The 24,052-nt window shown below is 37.6% G+C and overlaps 1 protein-coding gene across 1 annotated transcript in view; it reads right to left on the reverse strand.

Annotated features, from left to right (window-relative positions):
• Positions 1–23,841, reverse strand: part of bach2b (BTB and CNC homology 1, basic leucine zipper transcription factor 2b) — a 105,334-nt gene extending 81,493 nt beyond the window's left edge. The window contains exon 1 of the mRNA XM_058393416.1: positions 23,701–23,841. The gene's annotated coding sequence lies outside the window, so the exon portion shown is untranslated. The remainder of the gene's footprint in view (positions 1–23,700) is intronic.
• Positions 23,842–24,052: the final 211 nt, after the last annotated feature.

Below are 24,052 nucleotides of genomic sequence, written 5' to 3' on the forward strand. Positions count from 1 at the left end.
TCCTTGCGCCTCGGTGACTCTCGAGTCACGCCGTTCTGCCGCACTAATCGCCTTTTTTTTTCCCCACTAGCTGCTCCATTTAATGCAAACCATCTGCAGTTCCAGCGCGAGCGACGCTCTGGAAATGGCATTCATCAACGCTAACAAGCAGGCGCGTTACGCTCGGGGTTACGTGGCGACTTGGGGCGAGGTGGACTCCGAAAGGAAAACAAAGTCAGCCAGTGACTCCGCTGCTTTTCTTGCTGTACAATCTGCTCATTCAAAGGCATTCCTGCAGAGTGACGGGGGAAAAAGTCGCCCACTCCAACTTATAAGTGCGTGCAACATGCCGCACTACGAGCGTCCACAATGACCTCTTTCATGAAACCCCCCCCTCCACCATCACAACCCCCCCCACACTCGCATACACACACACACACACTCCAGGAGCATGCTGGGAGATAGGATAGACAGAAGGACAGCTCACACACATGCCGTGTCACTTCAGCTTTACACGGTCACATGTTTCAGTGACCCTGTGCATGTGGTACTACTTACGGCTTCGACACACGACCCAGGTGTGTATAGAAAAGTAAAAAGTATGAAACAATTACCAAACAAAAGTTACTTTATGCTGTGAAACGTCTGTGTGAAATTCCAGCCATCTGCAGAAATCATTTGGAAAAACTACAGACATCAGTATACACACACACACACACACACACACACAGCCAAGTATTTCAGTACAAATTTATCCAATTTATCTGCAGTGAATTAAAAATATTCCAAATACAGACATTTTTACATATTAAACATGTCACTAGAATATTAATATTAAAAATTATTATTTAAAAAAATATATTAATAAAAAAAAAAATTATAATAAATTTTTTAAAAAAGTGACAAATTTGAGTCGTTTTTTTTTAAAGGTGCAAATTCAAACATTTTTGGCTGCAACGATCGCAAAAAAAACGCCCAGAAGAAACTGATTCACACATTCAGCCTGAAATGGTTCCTACTGAAGCCAGAAATTGTTTGACTTCAACTAAGATTTTATTCAACAATTCATTAGATGAAAGGCAAAAATTCTGAAACAAATGAATGAAAGTTAAACAAAATGTTAAAGTTTATAAGTCTGTCATTACAGCATCATGGCGCTGCATTTTAGTTTTTAATGTGGCTTAAAATTTCTTAAATGCAAAAAAGAAAACTTTACTCAAGGGTAAACAAACAAAAAGTCCAAAAAGTCTGAAAAGCTTTTCAAAATTAAAAAACAAAACAAAACAGAACGCTTTTTGGAAAATTGATTTTGAAATATTTTATGAAGAATTTTGAAAACTTTTTTAAAGCATTTGGAAATATTTCATCAAGAATTTTGGAATATTTTATTAACAATTTTTAAATATTTAATTTAGAATTCTGTAAAATGTTATATGAAGAATTTTGAAATACTTCCGGAAGAACTTTGAAATAATTTCGAAATATTTCATGAAAAAAAAGTGAAATATATTATGAAAATTAAAAAAAAAAAAAATTCAATGAAGAATTTTGACATATCTTATGAAGAATCTAAAAATATTTTCTGAAGAATTTTGACATATTTTATAAAGACTTTCGAAATATTTTATGAAAAAAATGGGAAATATTTCATAAAGAAATTTTGAAATATTTTTAAATGACCAAAGTAAATATCTTAAACACAACATCCTCAACATTTAATATTCACAATTCTGTTCTATTTCTATTTTCATATTTAAATCTAAGCAAACGTGTGATTTTATAACCGCTTTGTACTAATTTTCCTTGAGTCTAATCTCTTCTTCCTGAAGACACTCTGAGGGACTTGATCTAAAATGGAGCATAAGCTTTTACACGCACTGTGTGGAGTCACATGATCATTAAATTTAAAAAAAAAAAAAAAAAAGGAAAAAAAAATGGAAAAAAAAATGAAAATGTGAAATTTAAACTTGTAAAATTCTAAAAAAATTTCTAAATTAAAATATTACACCAGTGGTGGTGTTAATCATTTAATCTGTATTGATAATTGTTAAAATTATTCATTATACCAGTGTTAAAATCTTCACTGTGTTTTCTCACGTTTAGAGTTAAAATCGCTTCGTCGCTTTTGCGCGACTCTGATGAACCAAAATAACACGACCCCGAGTCGACAAACTCCAGAGAAATCACGGTGTCACCTGATGCCTGATGGAATAAGCCTTAAAATCTTTATAGAAGGTTATGTCAGGTGTCATTAGAGGTTATTAACCTCTTAAAAAGTCGAGATCTCTCCGCAGGTTTAGCGTTACATAATTCCACAAACAAATTTCTGAGGTAAAAACAAACCCCTGAATCGTTACATTTACGTTACGTTATCTGGAGCAGTGTATCGTATCCGTCTTGTTCCTGCTTTTAGTCAGACTAATGGCTCTGACCTGCCTTTTCTTTCGAGTGGAGTAACTTTTCACAGCGCTATTAAACTTGCACGTTAAGAGATCGGCGCTGAAACCGGAGCTCGGGGCGGCTGAGGTTTAAGAGCAACGCGACCCGTCCGGATCTTTCCTTCCGTTTATGTTTAGCGGGCGCTTTAAGATTGGAGAGGTTGATTGCCGTGTGCTCAGCGAAGACACAGTGGTTTAGATAATGGCCATGAAATCCTTACTTTGCCAGAATAGGAAGGAAATTTGAAAAAGTTCAGTCTTATCGAGATGCTAAGCTGTTAGCAGGACAGGGAATTTAGCGATCCGAGCGGCACTGAAACACCGCGAGGAAATCAATCAGGCTGAGCGGAAAGAAATGCTCTTGAGAGACATGCTAGAAATTCTGATTGAGTAGAAACGTGTTGTAAACAGATATGAGGATGAGGCTCACTGGTACCTCGTTTCGTTTGGGGCGTGAACGTGATCGACGCTGGGTTTTACTTCATCCCCCTTCATCTTTAAGTAATCAGAATCGCTGGGGTTTCATAATCTTGTCATAGCTTGTGACAAGAAAATGTTGCACAAACAAACGTAATAATCTCTCGGAAACCAATTTCCTGCTCAAAACAAACAAACAAACAAACAAACTGATACTTGGTGCCTCAATGCTTCAAGTTCAATAGATACAGCTGGTGTTTACGGTCCTGACTTTATCCTCATACACACACACACACACACACACACTATAAAAAACCACTTGCTCTGGAACTTTCTCAGAGCACTGAGAATATATTCAAACTCTTATAGCTTGTTATAAGCGTTTTATAAAAAAAAAACACACGTAACAAGAAATTCTGAAAATTAGCCGAATCGGTTCGTAATCGGGGTACGTTAATCCTGCTATAAATTCATCAAACTGCCCTCCTGCTGTGGTACAGTTCAGTTACTCCGGAGGTTAATATTTATTTGGATGGTTGATATCTTAGCACCTGCAGAGGAAGTCGTGAAAAGGAAGCTTTATTTCCTGTCAAAAAAAAAAAACAACAAAAAAACAAAGAAAACGTTTTTTGGGGGTTATGAATTTATTGGGTAAAACGATTCGGGTTGCCAGTTAGCACCTGATACACTCTCTTCAGAGAGCGTGAGACGGCATGATGGTGGTAATGGAGGTGATGGAGGTGGGGTGTGTGTCAGGAGCGAGTGGATGGAGATGTGTTCGTGATAGCTCCACTCCACCTCTTTGTTCTTGGCTTTCTGCGTAGCGAGAGGTCACACGACTGACGTTAAAGATTTACGCCTCCGCTGGCAGACGTCGCAGCGTTCGCCTTTAATCCTATCTGGCTTTTAGCATTTTTTTAGGCCCGAGCGCTACAGGACGATAGACGCTAAACCCGAGGGCTTCGACCGTGAGAACACAAAAAGCCACGTTTCTCAGGTGTCTCAGCATCTCTAACAAACACGCTTGGACGTGGAAGCTTTATCCGCCGTTTCATGTTTTAGAATTTCACCGAAAAATTACAGCGAAGCAAATGATTCATTACAGATTTAAATAAAGTTTATTAATATATCATAGATCTTCGTTTCTAATCTCAGCTGCATTGTTTACTCTTTAGTTATGAAGATTGTTACCAGCGTAATAATGAGCTAGAAAGAAATTTCTAGAAGCATCCTTTTAGTTACAAATCACTCCAAAGTAGGAAAAGTGAAGAAACTCACAGATCTGAGAGAAGATCGCTGCACCGAGTCGCTGCTCTGTACGGAGCTCGCGCTCACCGCTCCTCCAGCAACGCTAACACGTGTGGAGATGTGCCTCGGTGTGTGTGTGTGTGTGTGTGTGTGACTCATGCTAAGCTCAGCTCATGACTGGCAAGCTACCTGGTGCAACCGGGTGCTTATTCCATCACTGATCAACTTTAATCATATTTCCCGTCAGGTTTATTAACTTAAAGTTCATGATCGAATTCGGAAAGAATGAAATAAAAAAATAAAACAGGTCACACGGTTTGGATTGATGAATTTTGGTCCAATTTTTTGTATCATCTTTTTTGTTTGCTTTCTTTAAGCGCCTGCAGACTGAATGTTGTGTTATGATATCGTTTCCATGGTAACAAGCATCCGGTGGACGGAGCATGTGATCGATCTCCAGCTTAGGAAATCCATTCCGGACTAAAATTCTCAAGAAAACATGATCTTATTTGTGTTATTATGCATTTTATACACGAATAATGTAACTATAAATCGATAAGAAAAAGTGTCCTGGTCAATTTACTGGAAGAGGAATAAAAATATTTAATACAGGACAGGGAAATAATCGACTTTGGACAGTGCTTTAAAAATCTCCGAGAGATCATTCAACACTGATTTTTGGTTTTTATTTTTAAATAAAATAAAAACCAAATCAAAGCAAAACCAAACCCAATCAAGGCTGAAGATATGTTTATTTATTAAACATTATTTAAAAAAAAACCAAAAGGTACTTTTATTAATGAAGAGCGTTAACAAATCAAGCTACACTTTCACACTGTTACACACACACACACACTGTTACACACACACACACACACACACACACACACACACACACACACACAGGTGGAGGTTATTGTTGTTTGCGTTGGGAAAACAGAGGTGGAGAGGATTCGCTGTATTGTGCGACGGTCAGTGTTCGAGTGTGTGTATAAATATTAGCCAACAAATAAACCCTGTGTGAGATCAATGCCCTTTAATACGGTCACAAAAAAGAAAAAAAAACAAACAATCAAAGTGCGTCTCATTAGAAACCTGCACCAATCACATCGTCCGTATAAACAACTTCCTGTGTCCGAAGACGGAAAAGTTGGGGTCAAAAACTAGTATCAAAGAGAGAAGTATAAATACAGCAAATAAATTATAATATAAATTAAATACGGCAAATAAAATATAATAATTTGACAAAAATTAATTTTGTGTAGTTGTTCACTATAATTAATTAACAAATTCCATAAATTCAACAGAATTATCGATTTATACGTATATTCATTTCTAAAAACAGTAAACAACATTTTATCCTAAATGTTATAAAAGACAACTAGTGAAAAGAAAATCTAATAAAATTGCCATAAAAAATGTTTATTTACAGAAAAATCCAGCTATGAAAGTTTCTGTTAAAGTTACTACATACAATAAAATGTTACATTTATTAAAAATTCATTACATTGATCACAATTAAAGCTACTAAGCTTAGTGTTTAGAAAACACTAGTACTAATTTCTTTAAATTAAAGTTACTATAATAGATTATATATGTTTAGGATGAACGTTTCTACATATAAAACTTTATAACTAAGGATCTTTTTAGAGACAATTAATAAGTTGTTTATTAAAGTTAACTATTTTCAATACTAAAACTATATTAAAGCTTATTTCGAAGATTACGTTTAACAAAGTGAACTATTTAGTAAGGTCTTAAGGAATTAAAGCTAAGAGTAATATCAGAATTTTAAAAAAAGTTAGAAAAGTTAACTATCTTGTAAAAATTTTATTAAATTTCCTGCTAAAGTAACTATTCACAAAGCTGACTATCTAGTAGGATTAGTATTAAAATTAAATTAGAATTATTATTTTCCAAAATATTTATACATAGATTGAAAACAACTGTTCAGAAAATCTAGTAAAAGTTTGTATTAAAGTTGCTATTTACAAATTTTGTAATGTTTAAAATTAAGGATAATATTTACTTTATGTAACTGATATGTTGACCATTCAGGATACAATTAAAAAAAAAATCTATTAAAGTTATTAATTATTCATTACAATGCCTACTCATTTAGTAAAGGCACAATTATGGTTAGCATTTAAAAAAAAAAGCTAATATGTTTATTAATAATGTTATAATGAAGGTGAGGATTTAGAAAAACGAACTATATATATTTATTTTATAAATAACAATTAGATAACAATAACATAATAGATTGTTATTTTTCTTTTTAAAAAAAGCAACCTATTTATTAAAGTTACTTAAAATGAAAGTTACTGTTTACAAACCTGACTATCTAATGCGCTTACAAAAAAGCGAACTATTTAGGATGACTATTTCCAAAAATTTGATATTTTAATAGTTACTTTTTGAGATCAATTTGTCCAAATTTATTTTAATAGTAAGGAAAAATGAAGGCTGCTGTTTTGAAAGTCAGTATTTTAGAAAACGAGTAAGTTTACTAATAAAGTTAGGACACTGACTACAAAACTAACTAACTATAAATAACTACTGTTAAAGTTAGCGTTTATAAAGTTGATGATTTAGTAAGATTAATATTTATAAGCGAAATTCCTGTAAGGTCCTTTTTTATTTCTGAAAGTGTTAGCATGTGGGCTAATCTGCAGGATACAGGATTACAGAAGATGCTATCGTTAAGTATGATAGTCTAGACAGGATTAGACAGTAAATAAACACCTTTCCACATTGCTACACACACACACACCTGTAACACACACACACACACACTCAGATGCGGAAAAGCAACATTCCATGCTAGCTTGTGACAGAGAACTCTGAGTGTGATCGTCTTTAGCGCTTTCACATTCCTTGAGTGTCATGAAACAGCTTTTCCTTCTCTTTCCAACCTCACAAACGTTTCTTTTCTTTCGTATTTGTTGTTTTATTTTCTTCTCGAATGAATCATTTAGGGAGAAAAAACCTGATAAAAGATGCAACTAATGAGCAGAAACCACAGCTGTCTGGTTCGGGTGGCAGGCAAATGAAAACAGGATGCTTGAAGAATCCAAGACTCTGCGTTTGCTTTGTTACAGTGAATTCAAACATGGACACACACACACACACACACACACACACTATGTATTGAACTTTTTCCAGCCATATATAAATTTTTATATATATTACAGAGATGATTAATGTGACTATAAGGACATGTCCCGGAGTTTTTCATTCTTTTATCTATTTTTTTTTTCCTCACTCACATTTACACGAGAACTCCATCAACCACAACTCTACATCTACACGGCTTTGTGCACTTTTCTGTACATTTTTTTTTTTTTTACCTCTCTCTCTCCTTCCCTTTCTTTTCTTCTTGCGCTATTAGTAAGTTAGTAGTGATTTTTTGTCTTTTTTGTGTTTATTGTCTTTTTTATCTTTATTTCCTTTTTTGCCTTATTTTGTTTTTTTGTCTTTATTTTCTGTCTTTATTTTTTTGTCTTTTTTTGGCTTCATTTTTTTGTCTTTTTTGTATTTATTGTCTTTTTTATCTTTATTTCCTTTTTTGCCTTATTTTGTCTTTTTGTCTTTATTTTCTGTCTTTATTTTATTGTCTTTTTTGTATTTATTGTCTTTTTTATCTTTATTTCCTTTTTTGCCTTATTTTGTCTTTGTCTTTATTTTCTGTCTTTTTTTGTCTTCATTTTTTGTCTTTTTTGTATTTATTGTCTTTTTATCTTTATTTTCTTTTTTTGTCTTATTTTGTCTTTGTATTTATTTTCTGTCTTTATTTTTTGTCTTTTTTATCTTTCTTTTCTTTTCTTTTTTTTGTATTTGTTTTTTGTCTTTATTTTCTTATTTTATCTTTATTTTCTTTTTTTTTTCTCTTTTTGTCTTTATTTTCTGTCTTTATTTCTGTGCCTTTTTTGTCTTTGTTTTCTTATTTTATCCTTTTGTTTTCTTTTTTTGTCTTTATTTTCTGTCTTTATTTCTGTGCCTTTTTTGTCTTTGTTTTCTTATTTTATCTTTTTGTTTTCTTTTTTTTCTCTTTTTGTCTTTATTTTCTGTCTTTATTTCTGTGACTTTTTTGTCTTTGTTTTCTTATTTTATCTTTATTTTCTTTTTTTGTCTTTTTGTCCTTATTTCTTTTTTTTTTGTAGTTTTGTCTTTATTTTCTTATTTTGTCTTGATTTTATTTTTTTGTCTTATTTTTTTTTTTTTGCCTTTTTTGTCTTTATTTTCTTATTTTGTGTTTATTGTTTTTTTTTGTCTTTATTTTCTTATTTTGTGTTTATTGTGTTTTTTTTTTGTGTCTTATTTTCTTTTTTGACGCTGCATCTTGTCCTATCTCCTCCTCCTCCGACAGCGACACTGGAGACTCCTTCCTTAAACGACGAGGATATGAGTCCGATTTTTATTAGACTTCAGATTAGATAATATGGAGCGAGTCTTTCTGAATGAGCGGTTGCTATGGAAACAAGTTACACAGTAAAAACCAAGCAAATGCTACTTGATAGAAATGAGGTAATGCTTTAAAGTTACACATTCTTAGAAGCATCTAAAAAACTAACTAAAGCATCATTTGGATGATTTGCTGCTGCTGATGAAGATGATGATGATGATGATGAGCTAACCTAAATAATAAACAATAACAATAAATCAACAGAATTTCTCTAGCAAAGATCTATAACTGTCTATAGCTAATCATACACACACACACACACACGCACCTTCATCATACACCCACACACAGCTGTAAAACAAACACACTTTTCTTTACTGTATTTTGTATTTTGTTGCATCAGCTCCATGTGATGGTGTTTATTTATCCAGCAGATGTGTCATGATGCGTAAAGACACGTCAGTGACATCACCTACATCACGTACACGTGGAACTGTACATATATACTGTATATATATATGTGGAGAGAGCTGCTGTTTCTATGAAGCCTTATGATAGGGTTATAACACTGTAATGACAGACACTTGTTTATCTTTTGCCTGCCATAAAGTTGATATTTTTTCAAATATTGTACATCACCAACATAAGCTCTTAACAACAACAACAACAAACGTTTATAAAGGCTTATTCCAGGTGTTATAACACAACATGAAATGAGAACGCTATATTTATATTCACCTAAACATTATACATAAACGATAGCACCACACACACACACACACACACACAAACGAGAGCAGACGCACATGTGCAAACCTGGAACGCAGCCATGTAGCTTACTGTAGTCAATCAGGAAGTGGTCATGAAGCTCCACGCCCACCTCTCTCACCCCTCTCACCCCTCCACCCTGCTCCCCAGCCCTGTGCCACCTGCGCAAGTCCCACAGGATGCACACACACACACACACACACACTGCACAATCATCAACCCACCCACATTCAAACAAACACACAACCGCCCCGCAGACACACACACCTACACCTCCAGCTGCATGAGTAAAACCGCATATTGCGCTTGTTTTTGTTCATCGCCTCAGAAATCACTAGACGCTGAGGAAACTGTCAGCGTATTCTTCTGCGCTCTCCAGATCAGCATAACGTGCAAGAAAACGCTCCTTATGTCGAGTTATAAAGCTTTTACACTTTATACTTCAAGTGTAGCGTTCATAACGCTACGTAAAAATATCAGCATGAATATCTAGATCGAAATATATAAGGTTTTCGATATATATTATACCTTATTTCTGCAATCTAGATGTCAGTTTTGGTGGCAGGTTGCGTTATGACAGTTATAACACCTGTAATAAGCCTTTATAAACGTTTAGGTCTGTTGTTGTTTTTTTGGTCAACATAAACAGCTTACGTCAGTGATAATCCATCTACACATTTTTCAAATATAGGGTCAGATGACAAAAAAAAAAACCACACACACTCACATAATGCATTCACATGAGTCATTAGAGTGTCATAACCCTGTCATAACTAACACAGAAGCTTGTTTCAATTAAGGGTCAGAAAATAAACAAGCTTTTGTTCTATTTTTCCTATTAACCACAAGCTTGGTCATATCAGTACTGTGATGTATAGATCTCTGACATACCAGAAGTACAGTAATCCACAAAGTCAGTCTTAAGACAGCTCAGAAAGCTGCCATAGCATGACCTTATCTGAACCAGACAGATCCGGGTCGTGTTATGATGCTTTCTTACCACTGACTTTGTGACTCAGGTGTTCTGTCGATTTGAAATGTATATATATATATATATATATATATATATATTTTTTTTTTTTTGGAATAAGGCTTATTAATCTTTTATGTAGGCTTATGTAGCCCCATGAGCAGTACCTTTTATGTAGAACGTCACTTGTAAAGACTGACACATTCAATGACAAGGGGAATTTCAAGCTTAGGATTTTTGCATAACAGACGTAACACACACCACAATAACACGCTTAGTTGACTTAAGGTGGTGTTATGGCAATTTATGCAGGAATGTCACGAGGACATATTGCTAATGATGCATCATAGCCAAATTGGAAACCAAACGCATACTAATTTAAGATCAGATAAAAGGTTCCTAAATCGATCATCTTATTTATTGAGGTGTCATGACATGGTTATAAGCATTCATAAAGCCTATATATTCTAGAGATACTGTAACACTTTCTTGTTACAGTGTAACGACTACCAGTGTTAAAACTGCCACTATGTCACTGTGTTATTAACACTTAATAAATCGTACGTCACTCATAAGTCAGCCTGCAACGTGTCATAACACAACCTGGTGTCAACAGCCCATTCGGACGTTATAGTAATTTCGCTCAAGCATTTTGTTATAAGCCTTTATAAACATCTATTCTGGTTAACACCTTCACTACGTCGCAGTGTTATAAAGGTTCTTCATAACAGTGTAATTAACACTAAGTTCAAAACACCATAGCAATTGTCACGTCATTGCTGTCGTTTTGTCACGTCATTACTGCTTATGTCAGTCATAAGTCGCCCCAGAAAGTGTCCATTTTCACTTCATGCAGGTTTGTGTAACGGGATCTGATAACAAGCTCGCGTAGGTTCCGTGTAGCTTTATGAACGTTCGTAATCGAGATGATTGACATGATACCCTTAATAAAGCTTTATAAAGCCTGTCTCAGCCTAGATCTCAATACCTGAGTAACTCACACTAATTAGTTGCATCTTCTGGACAAATCACAGTGATTACTGATTCCTCGGACGAGCGACGATCCTTCGTCCGTGATTATTCCTCGTCACTCAAAACGAGATGTCTTGGATTTCCTGTACCGCTGTTTTAACCACACACACACACACACACACACACACAGTGGGAATGTTCGGTTTAGCTGCTCATTAAACATTTCTCACATCAGGAATCTCTTTCTGTGACCACATGTCTTTCCATCCATCCCTCCATCCCTCCCCCCTCCTCTCCGTCTCTCTCTCTCTCTCTCTTGAAGCCATGATCTCATCCTCTTCCCAGGAATCCGCTGATTGTTTTAAATACCTTCCACTCGGGCGCTGGACCGGACTGAAGTGACTGCGCAGCTCATTCCCAAGCGCCTCAGGAATGAAAGAGGGAGAGGAGGAGGAGGGACGAGAAAAGAAGGGAACAGGAAATGAACCTACAGTAAATAACGTCACGTTAGCGTTTTCTCGGGGCCGCGACCGCGATCCGGGTCACTCGGGCTTTGTTCTGAATTAGCCGGGAACTTTAATCCGGTTCAGAGAGAAGAGGAAATCATGAAGGGGGAAAAAAAAAAAAGAAACAATCAGGCCGAGTTGTTGTTGGCTTCACGCCGGAGAATTCGATGATGAAACCACTGACCGAAGCCATGGACTTTCTGGACTTTTCCATCTCCTCCTCGTATCCTTCACAGCAATACACAACCTTTACATTACAACTATATTATCAGCATAACTGGGAATAAGTCTAGAAATAGATATTTTTTTCTTTTCTTCTTTTTTTTTTTAAAAAAAAATGGCCTGAACATAATTTCCAGAATAATTTTACACAAAAAATTTTTACAACTTTTTTTTTTTTTAAAGAAAATATTTTTCAAGCAGACGTCCGAAAAAATCCTAAACAATTTTTTTTATTTATGAATTCTTTTATTTATTTATTTGCAATTTTAAATGAAATAAAATTTGAATAATAAATTGGGTATTTTATTGTTGAGGAAAAAAAAAAAAAATTAAAAAAAAATTTCCCAGTTTTTGAATTGTAAATTCGTTTTCGTTTTTCATTGTAAGTTAAAAGTTTTAACGGGATCAAAGCTGACTCAACCTGAACATTTTCACACAGTGATAAGTGAAAGTAGGGTTTGGGTGGAGAATATTGAGTGAGTATTTGTGGTATGTTCAACCGGGTAAAAACCTCAACAGGAGTGAAAGCGTGATTTAATTCAAAGCAAGAAAACACACTCACACACACACACACACACACACACACACACACACACACAGAGAAAATCAAAAATTTCCCTGAGAGCTGTCCGTAATTAACACCGGGAAAACCCTTGCGTCTGACTTTTACTGGCTTGTTATTGCTTGGGACGGCGTTTTTTTTTTACAGAGAGATTTGTTTTTTCAACTGAACATGCACTGCACTCTGTTTATTTCCTGTCTCTGTGTGTGTGAGTGTGTGTGTGTGTGTGTGTGTGTGTGTGTGCGCGCTTCAGTGCCCTGTGCAGTGCAGTGTGTATGTTATATTTAGAGGGAACCCAGTATTACAGAGCCAAGCTGTGTATGAGTCATTTGTGCCAACACGGACCAGTGACACCACTGCTTCCCCCAAAGATTTCCTCAGAAACTCTGTGTGTGTGTGTGTGTGTGTGTGTGTGTGTGTGTTTATGGGTTTTATTTGTGCATCTGTTTACGTCTGTTTGTTTATGTGGAGTAAGTGATACGCAGAACGAAGGATGGGTGTGAGTAAGAAAAACTGACCGTGTGGGTAGATAGAGGTGTGTGTGTGTGTCTGGGATAGCCCCAGGCTGTGTCTGGCCCATATTTAGTCCTACTGTCTTTTCTATAAGTATCTGTGTCTGCTTAGCTCTGCTTGTGTGTGCTCCTTGGAGTGAGCAGAACTGATACCGAGGGCTTATGGTCTGCAGTCTGACCCGGAGTAACAGTAAAGTAAACCCGGGATAAACCTGGGAGTCCGGCGTAACAACACACTAGTACAGTGTACTACATTACTGCACCCTACATTACACCATACTGCATTATAATGAAGTGTACTACATTACTGCACCCTCCATTACACCATACTGCATTATAATGAAGTGTACTACATTACTGCACCCTCCATTACACCATACTGCATTATAATGAAGTGTACTACATTACTGCACCCTACATTACACCATACTGCATTATAATGAAGTGTACTACATTACTGCACCCTCCATTACACCATACTGCATTATAATGAAGTGTACTACATTACTGCACCCTCCATTACACCATACTGCATTATAATGAAGTGTACTACATTACTGCACCCTACATTACACCATACTGCATTATAATGAAGTGTACTACATTACTGCACCCTCCATTACACCATACTGCATTATAATGAAGTGTACTACATTACTGCACCCTCCATTACACCATACTGCATTATAATGAAGTGTACTACATTACTGCACCCTCCATTACACCATACTGCATTATAATGAAGTGTACTACATTACTGCACCCTACATTACACCATACTGCATTATAATGAAGTGTACTACATTACTGCACCCTCCATTACACCATACTGCATTATAATGAAGTGTACTACATTACTGCACCCTCCATTACACCATACTGCATTATAATGAAGTGTACTACATTACTGCACCCTACATTACACCATACTGCATTATAATGAAGTGTACTACATTACTGCACCCTCCATTACACCATACTGCATTATAATGAAGTGTACTACATTACTGCACCCTACATTACACCATACTGCATTATAATGAAGTGTACTACATTACTGCACCCTCCATTACACCATACTGCATTATAATGAAGTGTACTACATTACTGCACCCTCCATTACACCATACTGCATTATAATGAAGTGTACTACATTACTGCACCCTCCATTACACCATACTGCATTATAATGAAGTGTACTACATTACTGCACCCTCCATTACACCATACTGCATTATAATGAAGTGTACTACATTACTGCACCCTCCATTACACCATACTGCATTATAATGAAGTGTACTACATTACTGCACCCTCCATTACACCATACTGCATTATAATGAAGTGTACTACATTACTGCACCCTCCATTACACCATACTGCATTATAATGAAGTGTACTACATTACTGCACCCTCCATTACACCATACTGCATTATAATGAAGTGTACTACATTACTGCACCCTCCATTACACCATACTGCATTATAATGAAGTGTACTACATTACTGCACCCTCCATTACACCATACTGCATTATAATGAAGTGTACTACATTACTGCACCCTACATTACACCATACTGCATTATAATGAAGTGTACTACATTACTGCACCCTCCATTACACCATACTGCATTATAATGAAGTGTACTACATTACTGCACCCTCCATTACACCATACTGCATTATAATGAAGTGTACTACATTACTGCACCCTCCATTACACGATACTGGACTATAATGAAGTGTACTACATTACTGCACCCTACATTACACCATACTGCATTATAATGAAGTGTACTACATTACTGCACCCTCCATTACACCATACTGCATTATAATGAAGTGTACTACATTACTGCACCCTCCATTACACCATACTGCATTATAATGAAGTGTACTACATTACTGCACCCTCCATTACACCATACTGCATTATAATGAAGTGTACTACATTACTGCACCCTACATTACACCATACTGCATTATAATGAAGTGTACTACATTACTGCACCCTCCATTACACCATACTGCATTATAATGAAGTGTACTACATTACTGCACCCTACATTACACCATACTGCATTATAATGAAGTGTACTACATTACTGCACCCTCCATTACACCATACTGCATTATAATGAAGTGTACTACATTACTGCACCCTCCATTACACCATACTGCATTATAATGAAGTGTACTACATTACTGCACCCTCCATTACACCATACTGCATTATAATGAAGTGTACTACATTACTGCACCCTCCATTACACCATACTGCATTATAATGAAGTGTACTACATTACTGCACCCTCCATTACACCATACTGCATTATAATGAAGTGTACTACATTACTGCACCCTCCATTACACCATACTGCATTATAATGAAGTGTACTACATTACTGCACCCTCCATTACACCATACTGCATTATAATGAAGTGTACTACATTACTGCACCCTCCATTACACCATACTGCATTATAATGAAGTGTACTACATTACTGCACCCTACATTATACCATACTGCATTATAATGAAGTGTACTACATTACTGCACCCTCCATTACACGATACTGGACTATAATGAAGTGTACTACATTACTGCACCCTACATTACACCATACTGCATTATAATGAAGTGTACTACATTACTGCACCCTCCATTACACCATACTGCATTATAATGAAGTGTACTACATTACTGCACCCTACATTACACCATACTGCATTATAATGAAGTGTACTACATTACTGCACCCTCCATTACACCATACTGCATTATAATGAAGTGTACTACATTACTGCACCCTACATTACACCATACTGCATTATAATGAAGTGTACTACATTACTGCACCCTCCATTACACCATACTGCATTATAATGAAGTGTACTACATTACTGCACCCTCCATTACACCATACTGCATTATAATGAAGTGTACTACATTACTGCACCCTACATTACACCATACTGCATTATAATGAAGTGTACTACATTACTGCACCCTACATTACACCATACTGCATTATAATGAAGTGTACTACATTACTGCACCCTACATTACACCATACTGCATTATAATGAAGTGTACTACATTACTGCACCCTCCATTACACCATACTGCATTATAATGAAGTGTACTACATTACTGCACCCTACATTACACCATACTGCATTATAATGAAGTGTACTACATTACTGCACCCTCCATTACACCATACTGCATTATAATGAAGTGTACTACATTACTGCACCCTCCATTACACCATACTGCATTATAATGAAGTGTACTACATTACTGCACCCTACATTACACCATACTGCATTATAATGAAGTGTACTACATTACTGCACCCTACATTACACCATACTGCATTATAATGAAGTGTACTACATTACTGCACCCTCCATTACACCATACTGCATTATAATGAAGTGTACTACATTACTGCACCCTCCATTACACCATACTGCATTATAATGAAGTGTACTACATTACTGCACCCTACATTACACCATACTGCATTATAATGAAGTGTACTACATTACTGCACCCTCCATTACACCATACTAAGTGTACCACACTACTGCACAGTCGACCATACCACTTTACAGCACAGCACTCCTCAGTGACGTCCACTACACTAGACGGAAAAGAAGCAGCCTTTATTTTTGTCACATATTCATTACAGCACATTTCTTTCTTCACCTTGGAGGTGGAGGTCAGAGCAGAGGGTCAGTCATGATAGAGCAGAGAGAGGGTTCAGCTCGGCAGTGCTGGGGCTTGAACCTTGACCTTCTGATCAACAAGCCACTGCTCCAAATATAGCAAAGCTTTTTGTACTGTACTTTACACTACAATAATGCACAGCACATAGCATTTGGTAGACATCCTTATCCAGAGCCATAAAATCTCATAAGGGTTAAGGGCCTTGCTCAAGGGCCCAGCAGTGGCCTGGGATTGAAATTCCCATGAACACCTTAACCACATCCCCTTCATTCTACTATAATGTACAGTATACTTTAGTTCACTACACCACAACACTGTATTGTACAGTACAACAAAGTCATGCAGTGTCCAGAACACTTCCACTAGACTCCTGGACAGTGTAGTATGGTATACTATTATTAAACACTGTAAATACTCCAAGATAGACAGTAATGCTGTATAAACTATAGCATGTACAGCGAAAAGGACAGGAACTGATTTGGATTTACTTACAAGAGATATACTTAATCGTTTGAAGCTACTGATGCCTACCATCAAGCACACACACACACACACACACACGTCTGGCCTCGAAGGAAAAGCTGAGAGAAACTGTTGAGTCATGCTGTATTTTAGGTGAATCTGAGCTACTGTTTAGCAGCACAGACAGAGAGATGAGATATTTCTGCTTAGGGCAGCTCCTCTGCAGTGCATTATTTATCATCTTCTTCGGAAACACCACCTCACACTCACCCTGCCGGCTCTCTTCAAAGCCTGGACGCAGACAAGAGAAGACATGACGTATCACGCGTCACGTGTCACGGAGGAGAACGGATGGTGGGATCGATGAGACGATGATGGTGATGGTGGTGAGAGGAAGACGAGTACATTTAGTATAAAGGTCCTCTGTGGTGACGGAGTGAGTGTGGAAGTGAGTATGTGAAATGATTGAGTGCTCTAGATAAATAAGGAGTGTTTGAGTAAGCAGAAATACATGAATGAGTGTGTGTGTGTGTGTGTGTGGTCAGAGGAACATCTCGAGTTTCATTACAAGTGCTACTGTAGCTGTGCACAGAACATGTTGATTAGAGATCTTCACATGTGACTTTTGTGCACACACACACACACACTTAAACATTGCAAGACAGAAACATGAAGGACCACACACACTTAAACGGTGTTGGACACGGACATGATGGACCACCCCACACACATACACACTCACACAAACACACACACACACACGCTATTTAAAGCTCTGCAGAAGTGTGAGTTACAGACCCCATCGAGACCAAAATAAACCAGTGACTAAACCTGACGAGGTGCAGTCTCACCCACACACAAATTCCACACACATACACACATTCCATCCTAAGCAAAACACTGCAGTCATGCGTACTACACAGTAAAACATGGTAATAGAGCCTCCTTATAGTAGTATATAGTCTAGTAGAGCCTCCTTATAGTAGTATATAGTCTAGTAGAGCCTCCTTATAGTAGTATATAGTCTAGTAGAGCCTCCTTATAGTAGTATATAGTCTAGTAGAGCCTCCTTATAGTAGTATATAGTCTAGTAGAGCATCCTTATAGTAGTATATAGTCTAGTAGAGCCTCCTTATAGTGGTATATAGTCTAGTAGAGCCTCCTTATAGTGGTATATAGTCTAGTAGAGCATCATTATAGTAGTATATAGTCTAGTAGAGCATCCTTACAGTAGTATATAGTCTAGTAGAGCCTCCTTATAGTAGTATATAGTCTAGTAGAGCATCATTATAGTAGTATATAGTCTAGTAGAGCATCCTTATAGTAGTATATAGTCTAGTAGAGCCTCCTTATAGTAGTATATAGTCTAGTAGAGCATCCTTACAGTAGTATATAGTCTAGTAGAGCATCCTTACAGTAGTATATAGTCTAGTAGAGCCTCCTTATAGTAGTATATAGTCTAGTAGAGCCTCCTTATAGTAGTATATAGTCTAGTAGAGCATCATTATAGTAGTATATAGTCTAGTAGAGCATCCTTACAGTAGTATATAGTCTAGTAGAGCATCCTTATAGTAGTATATAGTCTAGTAGAGCATCCTTATAGTAGTATATAGTCTAGTAGAGCATCCTTACAGTAGTATATAGTCTAGTAGAGCATCCTTATAGTAGTAGAGTACACACCAGCACACACTACTCCACTTTATTACACTACAGTAAAGCTCACTACACTTTAGTACAGTAACTCTACCAGATCTACAACAACTACATACACAGACATTTGGTGGTTTATGAGCTTTGTAGAATTTTTGTTGAAAGGGAAGTAAAGCAGTGAATATGGTGTGTGTGTGTGTGTCACAGTGTGTTTGTTTTTTACCCCGTATGAGATGCTTGCAGTGAACAAGCCATGCTCGGAGTATGAATGAGAGCTGTTTGGGTATTGTTTAATACTCCTGCAGAGCACCATAGGAGGAGTACAGAGAGAGGGAGAGAGAGAGAGAGAGAGAGAGAGAGGGAGAGAGGGAGAGAGAGAGAGAGTGTATGAAAACAGCAGCTGTCACTGTATGAAACTGCTCTCGAGCTCAAGTTGTAACAGAGAGCACCAAACAACACACACACACACCTGTTCATGCAAACATGTTTCAATTCTAAAATAAAAGCTCCGGTCATTAATAAAATGTGCATGTGTAAAAGTAAGTGCCCCCCTAACCCCTAATCATTTTTAAAAGTTTGACATTATTTTTTTTTTAAATGTAACCCAATCAAAGGTCATTTAGTTTGAATGTCAAAAACATCTAAAAAATGTTTTACAATTTAATGCATTTTTAGTCGACTTTTTTAACTTGTGAGCGATTTTAACAAGACAGGTGCAAACACTTGACTTTTTCAAGGAAACGATTTGTTTTTGTTTGTTTGTTTCTTTCTTTCTTTCTTTCCGAGTAACGAACATCACAACGTTGCTCGGCGACCTGCGCCGACGGAGCGTTCACATCCGAGCAGAGAACAAAAGCTTCTCCACGCAGGCGGCTCGAGAGCGCTGTACATTCCTGAGCCTTTAACATACAGCATGTGTTGGCATGCGCTGATGTGCCTTCAATATCCGAAGCATGATCTCATAACCTGCAGACGCCGTGAAATAATAAAGCGTGCGCTGACATCACTAGCCACGTATTCCGAATTGGTGAGCAAAATAAGCAAGCGTGACACAAAGAGGGATAAAAAGACATGTGGAGATCTTTGAGAGAGAGAGAGAGAGAGAGAGAAGGAGGTGAGTTGCAGCAGTCAGACAAAGCAACACAGAAGAAACTGCTGCATCACGGCGTGAGGAACGCCAGCACATTCCGCATCACCCCGCGGATCTGAACCCCATCTGAGCATCATTACGAGGCGTTGGCTTTAATGAGCGGTGCATTAAGGGAGCAGACGCTGCTGTTCGGTACACCGAGCTTGCTCGTGGTGAACATCCGCTTCACCCTGGAGGTGTGGGATACGCTCAGATTACAGCACAGAGCTGCTGGATTCACGACTCGATTCACTTCCATTCGCCTGGGATTCAAATGAATCGCTCGTTTTAATACGTAATAATATGGTTTCTATAGCAACGACTCGTTCACATGGTCAGCGTTCTACATCACCTGAGTATAATAATAAATAAAACGTTAATAAGGAATATCAATATGATTCAGTTTTTTTTGTAAGGAGTCTCCAGTGCCAGTTATTATTATTTATATTTTTTACACTATTTGCAAGTCTTTATAAAGAGATTACACTTAAAGGTTTTTTGTTGTTGTTGTTGTATTAACTTCATGAACGACTATATAAAAGTGAAAAAAAGCACCACATATGGTCAATTAATAAATTAAAACCTGCATTCGTTGGCAAACTGAAGTGGTTTAAGAGGGGAAAAAAACACATTTCAGCTGATGCTGTTATTGGAAAACAACAACAAACAACAACAAAACAGCTTCAGGGAGGTGATTATCATGTTGTTGATTATTTTCCTAAAACAGAAAACGGCACAGTGTCAGTTTCATTCCTTACAAATCCCACATTACTGCAATTCACACATGCTACCCAAGTGCAGTAAAATAAATAAATAAATAAATAAATAAAAATAAAATAATAAATAAATAAAATAAAATAAAACAGATAAATAAATAAATAAATAAATAAATAAATAAATAAATAAATAAATGAATGAATGAATGAATGAATGAATGAATGAATGAATGAATGAATGAATGAATGAATGAATAAATAAAAAAATCTAAATAAATAAATATAAGATAGATAGATAGATAGATAGATAGATAGATAGATAGATAGATAGATAGATAGATAGATTAAATAAATAAATAAAATAAAATAAAATAAAATAAAATAAAATAAAATAAAATAAAATAAAATGTTCGTTTATGGGATGGAAAAATGACTTTTCATAAAACAAAACAAAAAATGTTTTGGATGATATTTGTGTCATTTTGTTCGCTGTTGCATATTTTTTTCTATCCTTGACTTTTATACATTTCTAGTAAAACCATAAATATAAAAAAACCCAATAAGGTTCTCCTAATATCGAAAGATCTTGTTGCTGCGTGTTGTTTTCGTCTCATACGAACCACGCCACAATCCACGTGCACATGAGGAACACCTTCCAATCTGGCAACCTTGCAGGCTATGCGTTGCCTATTGATTCCTTTATGAGCGCGCGCGACACCTGCGTTTCGGTTTCTACGCGACATTCCGTCACATTTCCAATTAATGCATTCATTATTGGGGGTTTTAAATGACCGCGTGACTCTCTAACCCCTTCTTCCACTCTCCCAAATAAGCCCCTGCAGCCCTTCTTACACACACACACACACACACACATTTCCGCTGATCTAATAATGCGGATTAATGGAATGTAATGCTCGGGGCTCGCGCGCTGCTGCTGCTGCTACTGGAAGGAACAAAGCAAGAGCGCGCGCCGCCTCGCGCGTTCAGTGCACAGCAGTAGCGCGCGCTTTCACACAGCAGCACGATCTCTCTCTCTCTCTCACACACACACACACACACACACACATACCGAAGGAAAAAAGAAAAGAAAAGAAGGAAAGTAATGAAAGAAAGAATGAATGAAAGAAAGAAAGAGAGGCACAATTCTTTATCTCCTCTTTAATAGAAATAATGACGCTTAGGCGTGTTTTAGGAGAAGGAAGAAGTGTGCATTTGTGTTCTCTAATGTAGAAACAGTGGGAAGGTTCTAAAGGAAAGCAGCAGAACACCTTTATCTGAGAGAGAGAGAGAAACAGAGCGCGAGACAGAGAATGCACTACCTGCTCCTATCAAAAACACCATCCTAGTTCCATCAATGTCATTTATCTTTTTGCCAACTAACAGTTTCTCCACAGAACCCATTTTTTTCACTTTCACAACACACACATGAACACACACACACAAAGACCTCCACCTGCCTGCATGCATGCGTGCACATGACACTTTTTCCTTTCTCCTCGTAGCAAAAAAAGGATTGGATGGTTACTTCTTGTGAAACCAACACAACAGAAACCTTTCACACACACACACTGAAAGGTTTCATTTGCAAACGGTTCAACAAATCGTTCCTGGAAAATAAGGGTTCTTCCTTGAGTGTCATGACGGTGAGAAACCTTGGTGTAAAGGTTCCAGACAAAAACAAAACAGCATGAATGGTTCCTGAAAGCAGTTCAAATGTGTAAATGTTCCTAGCAGAGACTGGTGAAAAGGAGGAATAAAGTGTGCAAGTGCTTGTCAGTGAGAGAGGTGCATGCACGCGCGCACACGCGCACACAGTTAAAAACTAATTCCGGTCCATTTATCTAAGCTTGCGCCTTTTTTTATATAAAACAGTGTACACAATCTCCACGTTGCCAGGTGTAGCCTTAAGGGTACTACATCATCAGTCAGGAGGAAAGGTAGAGTTTGCTGCTAGTCTTTTCTTCAAGAAGGTCCATTAATATATGAACCTGCACGTGGAGGCCTCTTTGTGCGAGCAGTCTTCTTAAAGGAGCATGCAATAAAAACCAAAACAAACAAAATGACCATAAAGGGGACCAACAAAAGGTTCCTGAAGGAGCCTTGTTTTTTTTAAATGCATTTTGTGCACGTGGCTTGTTAAAGTGAGACAGTACTGGAGCGTAAGTAATGGCACCCCCGTGCACAGACCTGCCTTTACTGGAAACTGAAACGTTCTGTATTTCTGCTAGGGAAAGAAAAGAGGATGAATGATGAAGTAAACAGGAGGTGGGAATCTGGCTCGTTATGTGTGTGTGTGTGTGTGTGTGTGTGAGAGGGGGGGGGGGGGAGAGGGGGGAGAGAGAGAGGGAGGGAGGGAGGGGGGCTCGGGTCTCTGTATTGTGTCCTCTTTAGCTCGCTCGAGCCCTTCTTCGTTTGACAGCTACTTTTTCTTCTCACAGAAAACAACAGCCATGCTTTTCCTCTCGGCGACGTCCCATAAAACAACACACACACACACACACACACCTTGCTGTGTATCAAAACACCTCGCCGCCTACTATTCAGTGCTCTACGTGTCTCCAAGCGATTTGGGACGCGGCCGGTGTGTATTATTGACACGCTCGCTCGCTGCATTCATTAGTAAGCTCATTCTGACACGTTGTAGCGTGCACGCGATTCAGGACGCGACCGCTTTGCATTCGCGTGGGCGCGCGCGCGGTCAATCAATAAACAAACAAAACAAAACAAAACAAAAAAAGCGAAACAACAAAACCCGAGAGAGAGCACGCGCCGTCCGGTTTCTGAAATGTGTGTGTGTGTTTTGTGGTCGCGCGTTGCTGGATATCGGTGCCGTCAAGACCGGAGCAGCAGGATTAGCTCACACACACACACATATATATATATACACTCACAGAGATATAGATAGATACATATGCATACACACAAAGCGCAAGTTTGTGAGAGCTCTCGCGCTGAGGGGAAGAATGGACCCTTGAAATCAAGGCGAAGATTTAAAGCACACTCACCTTCACACTTTCGTTTCCTCGCGATCCAGCCCTGTGTGTGTGTGTGTGTGTGTGAGTGTGTGTTTTGTCCGATTGGCAAATCAAGTGTTCTTCTGTTTTTTTTTCTTTCTTTCTTTCTTTTTCACATGATGACTTCCTCGCGCACTTCTAAAGCCCACCCGGGCTGCAGGGGGAGAAACAGCCACAGCACGCTGCTGCGATTCAGCTGTGCAGCAAACAGCAGCAACAACAACAACAAAAAAAATCTTCGCGTCCCGTGGGTTTTTTTTTTCCTTTGAGGAACGAAAAGGAAGTTTGGATTTGATAAGAGCGTTGTTTTGTTCAGCAGACGTCAGCGCGCGCGCGCGCGTGC

This window comes from Hemibagrus wyckioides, linkage group LG06, assembly GCF_019097595.1.
Source record: "Hemibagrus wyckioides isolate EC202008001 linkage group LG06, SWU_Hwy_1.0, whole genome shotgun sequence".
Taxonomy (NCBI): domain Eukaryota; kingdom Metazoa; phylum Chordata; class Actinopteri; order Siluriformes; family Bagridae; genus Hemibagrus; species Hemibagrus wyckioides.